We start from the raw sequence: 10,877 nt of genomic DNA, 5'->3' as shown, positions 1-10,877 counted from the left end.
TGTATTGGAAACAGGGTGGCCAGCTGGAACACGGAGGTGATCATCCTCCTGTGCTCAGCACTGCTGTGGCCACACCTCCATCATTGTGTTCAGTTCTGGGCTACTCACTATAGGAAAGACATTGAGGTGCTGTAGAAGGATGATGAGGCAGATGAAGGGGCTATAAGGAGTGCCTGAGGGAGCTGGAGGTGTTCAGTCTGGAGGAGAGGAGGCTGAGGGGAGACCTTATCACTCTCTACAACCACCAGAAGGGAGAAGGGGGCAGCCTTTTCTCCTTGATGGCAAGCAGCAAGACCAGAGGAAATGGTGACAAGCTGTGCCAGGGAGGTTTAGGCTGGATGTTGGGAAATACTTCTTCACTGAAAGGGCTATCAAATGTTGGAATGGTCTGCCCAGGCCAGTGGCACTTTCTCTGGAGGTGTCCAAGTGGCATGTGGACCTGGAGCTTAGGGACATGGTTTGGCACTGACCCATCAGTGCTGGGTGGAAGGTTGAACTGGATGATCTTTAAGGTCTCTTCCAACCAGACAGATTCTGTGATTCTGTAATGGTTCAGGTAGTTTGTCATTTTATATAGCAGCTTCTGCCTGAAAATAAAATCAGGACTCAGTCCAGTTTGTCCTACTCACACTGAAATAAATGTTTTTCTGGAGTACCACCACCTCAGGGTGAAAAATTGGTGAAAAATTACATTCTAGGTGGCAAGAAAGATTAGGGATGCTGTGTTGTCAACCCAAAAGAGAATCCCTGAACTAGGGGCACCATCTACAGGGGAACAGACTGAGCCTGACTCAGATGTGTCCTTGGGCTACACAGCTGCCACTTGTGCAAAGCATGTGCAGGCTGCTTTGACTGCACTTCAACACTCCCCTGTAAAAATGTGTTTCTGCTTTCAATCTCATTTATGCAGCCATAGTGCCCAGGAGCCTGGATGACAGAGCAGGAGTCATGTTGTGTCGACTCTGTTGTGTCGACTGCTACGCAACTGCAGACCAAAAAACCATCTCTGACTAAACAATTTAGAAGCAGATGTGTAGAGATCAAACACAAGAGAACAGTGACATCAAATGACACACTCAAACATCAGTCAGTGGAGTAACAAGTTACTTGATTCAGATATTGATTTTACCCAGAATTAAAACCAAAACCCCAACAGTTGTCCTCCACTCCCTCCACACAACTCACAGTCTACCACATTGCTCTAAAAATCACCTTCAAAGGCTAACTACATATGATGCATTTGTTAGTTGTGTACAGTTAAACAGTTATCCCAGTGTTTATTAACTCTAATGAAGGTCAATTCTCACTTTTGGAACTGAGCTTCCTTACTTTGCTTTCATATCTTTCACATTTTCCTGATGGAGGTTTGGCTTCCTGACTAAGAATGTGCCTTCTGAATACATCACTAACCGGTCTATATACCGTGGAAACTTCACTGCGTAAATCAATGGTCAAAAATCAAGGGTAGGATGACAGTGACTTAAAATGGGATTCCAAGTTTTTACTTTTCAGCCTAACATACCAGCCCTTGGATTCCCAGTCAGCTGGGTAAAAAAAAAATCAATAGCAGGCATTTCATCTGCTAAAAGAAGTTTCAGAAACATTTGCTCAAACTCATACTATAGGAAGTCCATTTCTGCCATCTTCACAGTATCACACAGTATCACAGTATCATCAGGGTTGGAAGAGACCTCACAGATCATCAAGTCCAACCCTTTACCACAGAGCTCAAGGCTAGACCATGGCACCAAGTGCCACGTCCAATCCTGCCTTGAACAGCTCCAGGGACGGCGACTCCACCACCTCCCTGGGCAGCCCATTCCAGTATCCAATGACTCTCTCAGTGAAGAACTTTCTCCTCACCTCAAGCCTAAATCTCCCCTGGCACAGCCTGAGGCTGTGTCCTCTCGTTCTGGTGCTGGCCACCTGAGAGAAGAGAGCAACCTCCTCCTGGCCACAACCTCCCCTCAGGTAGCTGTAGACAGCAATAAGGTCACCCCTGAGCCTCCTCTTCTCCAGGCTAACCAATCCCAGCTCCCTCAGCCTCTCCTCGTAGGGCTGTGCTCAAGGCCTCTCCCCAGCCTCGTTGCCCTTCTCTGGACACGCTCAAGCATTTCGATGTCCCTCCTAAACTGGGGGGCCCAGAACTGAACACAGTACTCAAGGTGTGGTCTAACCAGTGCTAAGCAAAAGGCAATTCCCTTGTCTTCAGGCATACAAACTACTCTTAAAACGTGAGGATAGGAAAGACCAAAACAAAGGAAAAATAGCAATAGAATGACAATGGAGGACAAAGGTAGAGAGAATCTTTGTTAAAAATAAGTACTTCTGATTTTTTGTGACACAAGACCATCACTACAGTCGCAGCTCAACCCCTGTTAGTTTAGTTCTAATCTCTGCCTGACAAATAAACTAATATGCCACCAATATCAGTTACCTGCTGATGATTTTGCCCTCCTGATTTGCCTGACTTCCTGTCTTGCTTATCTAGTTGCAGTGCCTGTGATACTTGGTCATATGAAGGTCACTATACAAAAGGAAACTGATGATGGTCAGAGCCCTGAACGGTGATTTTGATGTGCTACAACTGCACTTGCTCCTGTATTTGCCTTAGTTCAACATCTGCTCTTTACATGACAAAACTTGTGAGGACAGGCTTGAGAACATTTTGGGTTCGTTTGCTTTAGCCCAGGCCTTCTCCTTCTTTATGCAGCAAACAAGGAGTCTTTCACCTTCAAACCCTAGTTCTTGTGGCTCATATTGCTTTCCAGTCTTGAAGTTTATCTTGAAGTCACAGGATACAGACAGTAAAAAACAAAAATGGCAAAGATAAACATTGCATAACTTCTGATCTTCTTTTTTCATTCCTATTCTTCTTAAATGCTGCTGTATCACTGGACCAAAGTCTACATTAAAGCCAACAAGTGTGAAGGACATAACAGAGTCTAGTTGCAAAGAGCCTGATGCAAAGTCTGAACGGTAGACACTATTTAAAACTGTATTTTTGATGCACTAATGCACATTAAGAACAAAAATGGAGTGTTTTGCAGGTTCAGAACATAATTTCTCCTGCCTCTGCATGTTTCTTCCCCTTTTGTCATAACAGGACACCTTGGAAGACAACTGTGGAAGATACGACAATAATAAATACAACCATCTTCTGGTTCATGAGGTTAGTGGCTAGCATCTTGCTAGCCCTCTAAGCATTCATCAAACAGCTCCTGAGCTCTTTTGTGTGTTCCTGTCTATTCAGGACATGTGTGTCATCCCTCAAGTTTCCCAAAAGTTCCTTTGGTGCTATCAACCACCACGGCTGGACAGAAACTGTCCATTTCCTTATGAATGCAGTAGTGGAATAAGGTCTGTTGAAAGGACTGGAGATCTCTTTCTGTAGGAACAAGCTTTTGAGCAGGAAAGGAACTGAAGGAAGCATGTGTGCTACAAAGAAAGAAACTTTTACAGCAATTTCTGAATTGCAAATCATGAAGCTCAGAAAAGCTTCAAGGGGAATCTCTCCTACCACCTCTCCAGCCCCCTACCATGCCTGCCATTTTATTTTTAGTATAGGAGAAACACAGAATTTGTCAGGGCTGGAAGGCACCTCAAGCATCATCTAGCTCCGATCTGCCTGCCATGAGCAGGGACACCTCACGCTACATCAGGTTGCTCACAGCCACATCCAACCTGGCCCTAAAAACCTCCAGGGCTGGGGCTTCTACCACCTTCCTGGGCAACCTGTTGCAGTATCTCAACACCCTCATCATGAAGAATTTCTTCCTAACATCCAATCTGAGTCTACCCACTTGTAGTTTTGCTCTATTGCCCAGTCCTATCACTACCTGGCACCCTAAAAAGTCCCTCACCAGCTTTCTTGTAGGCCACAATAAGGTCACCTCAGAGCTTTCTCCTCTCCAAACTGAACAGCCCCAACTCTCTCAGTCTGTCTTCATTGCAGAGGAGCTGTAGCCCTCTAATCATCCTCGTGGCCCTTCTCTGGATACTTTCTGGCACAGGGGAAGAGGGGCTCCAAAACTGGACGCAATACTCCAGGTGGAGTAGAGAATAATTATGTATGGTTCCTGCCACAGTCAGAGAGTCAGAAAGTCTGCACGTACTTTTCAGGGCTACTACTAGACAGCACATCTGTTCCTCACTGCCTATACCCTAAGAGAGGGCTGTGGTGCTTAAGTGACGTTTCCTGGCTTTGCTCAAATACTAAGACAGAGTATGATGTGTCATGCCTTGCAAACGCCTGACTCCCACAGACTTATGGCTGCGTGGCTGTTAGGAACACAGCGTCATGTCCTCACTAGCACTGAAATACGTGGGGGTTTTAACTGACCAGATAAAGGATTGTAGAAGAGATAGACCTTGATATCTATTGTATAGGGGAATCAACAGCCAAATTTAAGTCATACAGGGTTAACCAGGGCAGAGGTGACCACTTCTACATATGCAGTTCAAATTATGGCATCTCCTCCTTCCCACAACTCAGCAGCAGCCAATATTTGCTCTCCTTTCCCTGTTTCCCTCTCGTGACCTAATATGCCCACACAAGACAAATTCGTATTGTGACTAACACACCTAAGAACTGATGTGACCCATAAATGTGTATTTGAACTGAACTGGAAAATGGCTGTGAGTTTTAGAGGCAAATACACCAAGACAAAACTATGAGCAGGGAATGGCAGGATGATGTTCTGGTGAAGGCATAGCAAGTCACTTCCAAGATGTCCTTGGGAGCTTCTTGACTTTCTCAGTTACCTGCCAAGAATGGCATATGGGCTCACCTCTTTGCCAACGTTTGCTATTTGTCATATTAAGATGTAATTTAGTTAACTTTCACTCTTGTGTGCACAGTGAAACAACTAAATTGTTGTGCAACACATAACTGCTTTAAGTCTTCTTACAAAAACCAGTAATTCAGCAAGATCCTGTACCACTGTGAACAAACTTGGGCTAGAACCTCTGACCTGTTTGGCATCCTATGCCCAGTTATAGGTGAGGGGAAGCTCTTACATAATTACCACACTATTATTTTTTACAATGTTGCAGGTAAAAATATGTTTTCCTCTTGTGCTTTTAAGGGCATTGATGCAACTGAGGAACAAAGAACTTTAGTTCATTTGTTTTTAAAAGCTAAGCTTACATCTAAACCTATTTCTACCTCCCTCTGGAACCTGGGCAGCTTTTTATGTTATATTAAACATTAGACAAATAGAGTAGATCTAATTAAAAGTTGGAGAAATGTGCTTCCCTTAATTGAATTTGTTACAGTTACATTTCGCAGACCAATGTTAATCAAAGCTTGCGTTCAGAGTGGATGGATCAAGGGAATTGAGTTAACCCTTACATATCCTTACCTGAACACGCGATATGCTCTGCTCTCGCCTAAGCCCAGTGGCTCGGTGCTGACTCCCCGGGGCGGGCTGCTCAAGGGCCCGACGCAGGGGGAAAGCTGCATACCGCGGCATCCCCAAAAGTACCGAGTACCGGGGACCTACAATAGCCCCTGGAGGGGCCATCGCCACCTCCTCTTCCCGCCGCGCCCCCGCCCTGACAGCCCAAAGCCAGCGCCGCGCCTTGCCCTGGGCACCCGGGATACTCGAGGATCGCCGCGTCTGTGGCACGGCGCCTAGTACCGCCAGCCGCTGTCCCCGCGGCGGACCCAGCGCCAGCCCCGGCCACCATGCGCGGGGATACCATGCGCGGGGATGCCATCCTCACCGCCTCTCTAAACCTCCCCCGCCTCTGCTGCCTCTGCCCAGCCCCGCCCGACGGGGCGGCCAGGCACCGGGCGGCCGCGGGATGGGCGAGGCCGGCGCGGCGGCTCCACCCATGCTGGGCGCCGGGCGATTGGCTGGCGAAGCCCGTCTGCCCGCCCCCTAGCCAATGAGGGTGGCGGGCCGGGGGTGATGGGCTGCTTCTCGCGGGAGGGATTCCTGGAGACGCTGCAGTGTGGCGGCGCTCCCGGCGCCGCGCAGCCCCCGTGCCGCCTCCTTCCCCACCCGCCTCGCCTCGCCTCGCCCTGCCCGCCGGTGGCCGCCGCCGCCGCCGAAACTTCGCGCCCGCGCGCCGCCAGCCCGCTGAGCGCGGGGGGGCCGGGGCCGGGGCAGCTTCGTGCCGCGCGCGGGGGCGGTTGGCCGCGCGCCCCGCCGCGCGCCGCAGCCTCGCCCCGGGAGGGGCCGCGCGCTCGGCGGTTGGTGCCGCGGGGAGAGGCTGAAGGACGAAGCGGCGGCGCCTGCACGGGCTCCCAGGTAAGGCAGCGCCCCGGGGCTGCCCGCCGCCGCGCCCGGGCGGGGTCTGCGGGCGGGGGGGGCTCCCGTTGCGCGGGCAGAGGCGAACACATGCTCCGGGGGCGGCTGGCGGCGCCGCCTGCCCGGCGGCGTTGCCCGCAGCTGCCGGGGGGCGGAGGCCCACCCCCGGGGCGGTTACTGTGGGGGGGGGAGGGAGGGGGCGACTCAGACAAAGGGGGCCCTCGCGCCCCCCGCCCCCGCGGTGCCTCACCGTCGCCCCCCTCCTCGCCTCGCCGCTGGGAGCGGGGTGCCGTCCGCCTTCTCTCCCTCCCCCTCTCCTCCACCCTCTCTCGCTTCCCCCTTCTTTCCTTCTCATCGCTGCCCTGAGCCAGCGTCTAGGCGGTCGCTGGGCCAAGTTGTTTCTCCGGGTTTTACCCGGCTGCTGCCGCCGTGGTGCCCCCGCCGTGGTCAGGGTGGTCCGTCCCGGCGGGCGCTCTGTGCGGGGGCGGTGGGACACGCAGGTGTGCCTCTCGCGGCTCCCGAGCTGTGACCTTCCCTTCTGCCCGCTGGGCAGCATCTCCTCGTTTGTGTATCAATTCGCAAAAGGTCTTTCCTAGGTTGCTTAGCGAGGCTGTCAAGCGAATGCATTTTCTTTACGTGCAATTTCATTTTGCTTTCTTTGGACATTATTTCATTCTTCTTACTTGATGCTGCTTACCTGGCTTTGATTTTGGGTGTATTATAGTTTGGCTTATGTGCACACAAGGTATGGATCAGCGCTCTGTTTAAAAGTTCGTTTTGTCTATCAAACTCTACTAGGCAGAGTACTAAGGAAGTGGCAAAGAATGTTAATATTTCTATTGTTTCCAGTCTCCTGAAATAAAGATATCAAACGACTACCGGCTTCTGGTAGTCAGTACAGCAAGTAAATTAAACGTAGTCGTTGGAATGAGCCTTTATGGCACTTTCAACAATCTGTAATTCAATCATCTCTGATACAAGCTGCCTTTTGCTGTTATTCATCAGACCCAGCTGAGTGATTCCTGTCAGGTGGGAAGCGGTAGAGAGAAATCTCTAGGTAAATGTAACTGAAAAGCTTTCCAAGTGGAGTCCAAAATGAGCACAGAAAAGCACTTGGCCACAATCTCAAGAACAGATGTTAGCATCCAAATAAATCTTTTCTTTTGATTGTCTGGGTGCTGTCAAGTCTTATTTTCCTTATTTAATAGCTATTTGCGGGTGGAGGACGAGCTCTGCATTTATTGTTTTGTCAACTCAATGCAAAATGCTGTAGTGCAATCATATTTCACTGTCTCTGAAATAATATTCCCTGTGTAAAGGTCGGTAGAGTGATTGTAGATGCACATACATGTTGTAGACCACAGCTAGACTACTAATCAGCAGCGGCGATATTGATCCTCTGAGCAGCTATGCAGTGTACTGTCCGTGTTGCGTGTTAATCTATTTCGCCCTGTCAAAACTGCTTTGTTGTCAAAGAGAGTTACTTCATCCTAAGAAACAGAAGATGGTAGTTGTAGACCCGAGGGGTAGGTTGACATCTAAAGTTACAGATGAGCAGTTGTTTTAGGAGTGACCCTGAAAAGGGGAGAGGGAGCTTTTGGGTACACAGACATGTAGGAATCAAACTAATTTGTGTTGCGAGGATATGAAATGACATCTCCTGCCATGGTTAAATCTGCTCAGAAAAAGTAGAAGGAAATTCCATGCGTGTCTAGAATGGTATCGTCTTGCCTGCCTTGAAAACAAGTGACCTGATTTTTCTGTCTTAAGAATCAAATGCATATAGGTTTTCTTTTTCTTTCGACCTTCTTGAAATTGTAGTTCTATTAGTAGCATCTGAGGAGAATATACTTTAATGTGGTCTATTACTTGGCTTGTGGTACAGTTGCTCAAATTTTGCATGCATGCAATCCATAAATTGAAACTATATGGCTTAAAAACATAGTGTAGGCAGCTCGAGTGAGAAGAGATAATTTAAAGAAGAACCACAGGGCAGAAGATAATGACATACTGTAGGAAATAATCATACTCCTGCACTTGCAAAAGTATAAAATGTTCCAGTGTAGCCATTTCATACAAGCCAATTTTCCCTTCACATTAAGAGTGCCTATGTGAGCCTTATTAATCTTTGATGCAAAAGATGCTAATTCCATTTTAAGGATTGAGACTGGAATTTAAAGAGGTAGCTCTCAGACTAACAGTGCAGGTCTAATAGTCGTTCACCATGTGTGCCCTATATTGCAGTGTAAGTGAGGTCTAGCCTTCGCTGTAACACTGATGGGCGAGAAGCCCTTTAAAACTAGAGATACAAACCGGTATTTGATTTAAGTCTGAAATGTCCTCTCGCCTTAATCGTAACTTAAATCTGCCATAAGAGCCCAAAAGATGTTTGGTGTCGGTAAGCGTGGTAGTTGAGGAGGTGTGAGATAAGGCAATGTTCTGTTTGTCAGGAACCTAGGAGGAAAAAAAAAATCTATACTTTTGCAGCTAGCATAGGGAGACCGGAAACATAAAATCAATTTTTATGGCCTTTTTGCAGGGTTGGCTGTAACAAGTAGAAAAGAGCAGCTTAGGTTTTTGGCAGAAGTTTTTAATCCACTCAGCCCCACATAGAACCCAGTTAACTGATGCTTCCTTGCGGGAAAACGAAGGTCTTGTTTTATTATGGCAGCCTTTTCTTGTCCTCTCAGCAAACCAACTGCATTTGAAAAAACACTTCTGTGTGAATGTCCACTTAGTTATTTTTATAAGCATTTAAACATGCAATTAAGATCAATTCTTACTAGGGACTGTGTTCTGAATAAAGGCTGTGTGTGGCCTCGTGGTACCTGCTGCAGAGGAGACATCAAAGTTTGCAATATGATGGAAAAGGAGAGGGAAATATGTGTGTACATCCAGAAGAAAAGCACGGGGGGCAGTTGTGACGTGTGTGTACTGTGAGCTCTTTCCCTGTGCTGGTGGCAGTGTAAAGGTGCAGTTTTACAGAGAGAAATACTTTGCTTGGTTTACTTTGGTTTTCTATAGAATGTTTGTTTTAAACGTTCCTTGGTATCTAAGGAGAAGCCTAATTAGAAGTACACATAAGGGAGGCTTGTTAGCCAACTATGATTTTGTGTTTACTGCTGACATTTACTAAAGATACTCGAGGTTAAAAAAAAAGCATTTGCCAGACAGAATAAATAAAGCATTATGTTAACAAATATTTTCAGGATCGTTATGTACAAATGTCATCTTTGCTGGAGCAGGCTTTACTGCTTCCTAATACACCCCAGCAAGAGGGAGGATTAGGAAATCCTGGTTTTAGTGTTGCATCTTATGCAGAAATGCCAAAGCTGAATGCCTTAAGAGGAGGGCGACTGACAAAGGCTCTTCAGAGATTTCTTTTGGTAAGGGAATAAGAGCAGGCTACAGGCAATCTTTTACAGGTGCTACGTGGAGTAGCCAAGTGATATGTACAAAGAGGGTGGAAAAAGTTGTCTGGTTTAGGGGGAAAAAACTGTTTGGGTTTTTTTTCCCCCTTTTTTTTTAATGTCTTGAAACATACAGTGACCAAAAGCTATATAGGATCTGCAGTAAAGCTGCTCCTTAATAATTGCTGTTGACAAATATCTAATCAGAGCATTTTAGAGGCTGCCTTTTCTGTTTACTTTCCCCTGTGAATTAATGAGTAGCTCTTCTTGGGCTGTCTGTTTACTGTAAATGCTTATAATAGGGTTGATTATCATTCTTAACCTGCATTGCTTGTTGTTTTTTTATCACTACTGGTCTAGAGGTTATTTCCTTGGAACAGCAGGCACAGAACACTTCTCCTTCTTCAACCTAGAGGGAGTGATGCTGCCACCTTTTAAATTCTCAAAGGCTTGCCAACTCAGGGTGCCACTTCTCTTTTTCTAACCATCCTTAAAAGCTGCTGGGAGAGATGTGTCACAAAAAAGTAAATCTAGATGTCCTCTGTGCCATGTAGTTATTTGATAAGCTACTAATATTTATGAGTCTTCCAAACCAAAGAGCATATGAATTTTAATAATCATAGAATGTCAGGGGCTGGAAGCCACCGCAAAGGATCATCTGGTTCAGCCCACCTGCCAGAGCAGGATCACCTAGAGCAAATCAGTGTCACAAGAAATCCTAGAATCATAGAAAAAAACAGGTTGGAAGAGACCTCCAGCCTGGAGTTGTGCTTGGGATTGTGCCCACCCAGGTGCAGGACCTTACACTTGGCCTTGTTGAATGTCATGAGGCTGGCCTGAGCACACCTCTGCAGCCTGTTCAGGTCCATCTGGATGGCATCCCTGCCCTCTGGATGTCTCAAGAAGTGCTTTGGCTGCCTCAGGACCTTGTCTCTAACAGTAATACTCTTCTACAAAATGTTTGTGTACATCACTGGCAAGTGGCCATTAGAGATAACTTCTCTTATTTGGAACACTTAATGATCACAGTCTCAAACTGCACCAGGGCAGTCTTAGGCTGGACATTAGGAAGAAATTATTCACAAAAAGAGTGCTTGGCATTGGAATGGGCTGCCCAAGGAGGTAGTGGAGTCACCATCCCTGCAGGTGTTTAAAAGGAGACTGGATGAGGCACTTAGTGCCATGGTTTAGTTAATTAGAGTTAGGTAAT

The 10,877-nt window shown here is 47.2% G+C and overlaps 1 protein-coding gene across 2 annotated transcripts in view; it reads left to right on the top strand.

Moving 5' to 3' along the window:
• Positions 1-6,145: 6,145 nt before the first annotated feature.
• Positions 6,146-10,877, top strand: part of SYT1 (synaptotagmin 1) — a 384,974-nt gene continuing 380,242 nt past the window's right edge. For both annotated transcript variants that reach the window (XM_064141971.1, XM_064141970.1), the window contains exon 1: positions 6,146-6,257. The gene's annotated coding sequence lies outside the window, so the exon portion shown is untranslated. The remainder of the gene's footprint in view (positions 6,258-10,877) is intronic.

This window comes from Pogoniulus pusillus, chromosome 4 (genome assembly GCF_015220805.1).
Source record: "Pogoniulus pusillus isolate bPogPus1 chromosome 4, bPogPus1.pri, whole genome shotgun sequence".
NCBI lineage: Eukaryota > Metazoa > Chordata > Aves > Piciformes > Lybiidae > Pogoniulus > Pogoniulus pusillus.
Note: the sequence above shows the minus strand (reverse complement) of the source record. Positions and strands in the feature narration are given on the sequence as shown.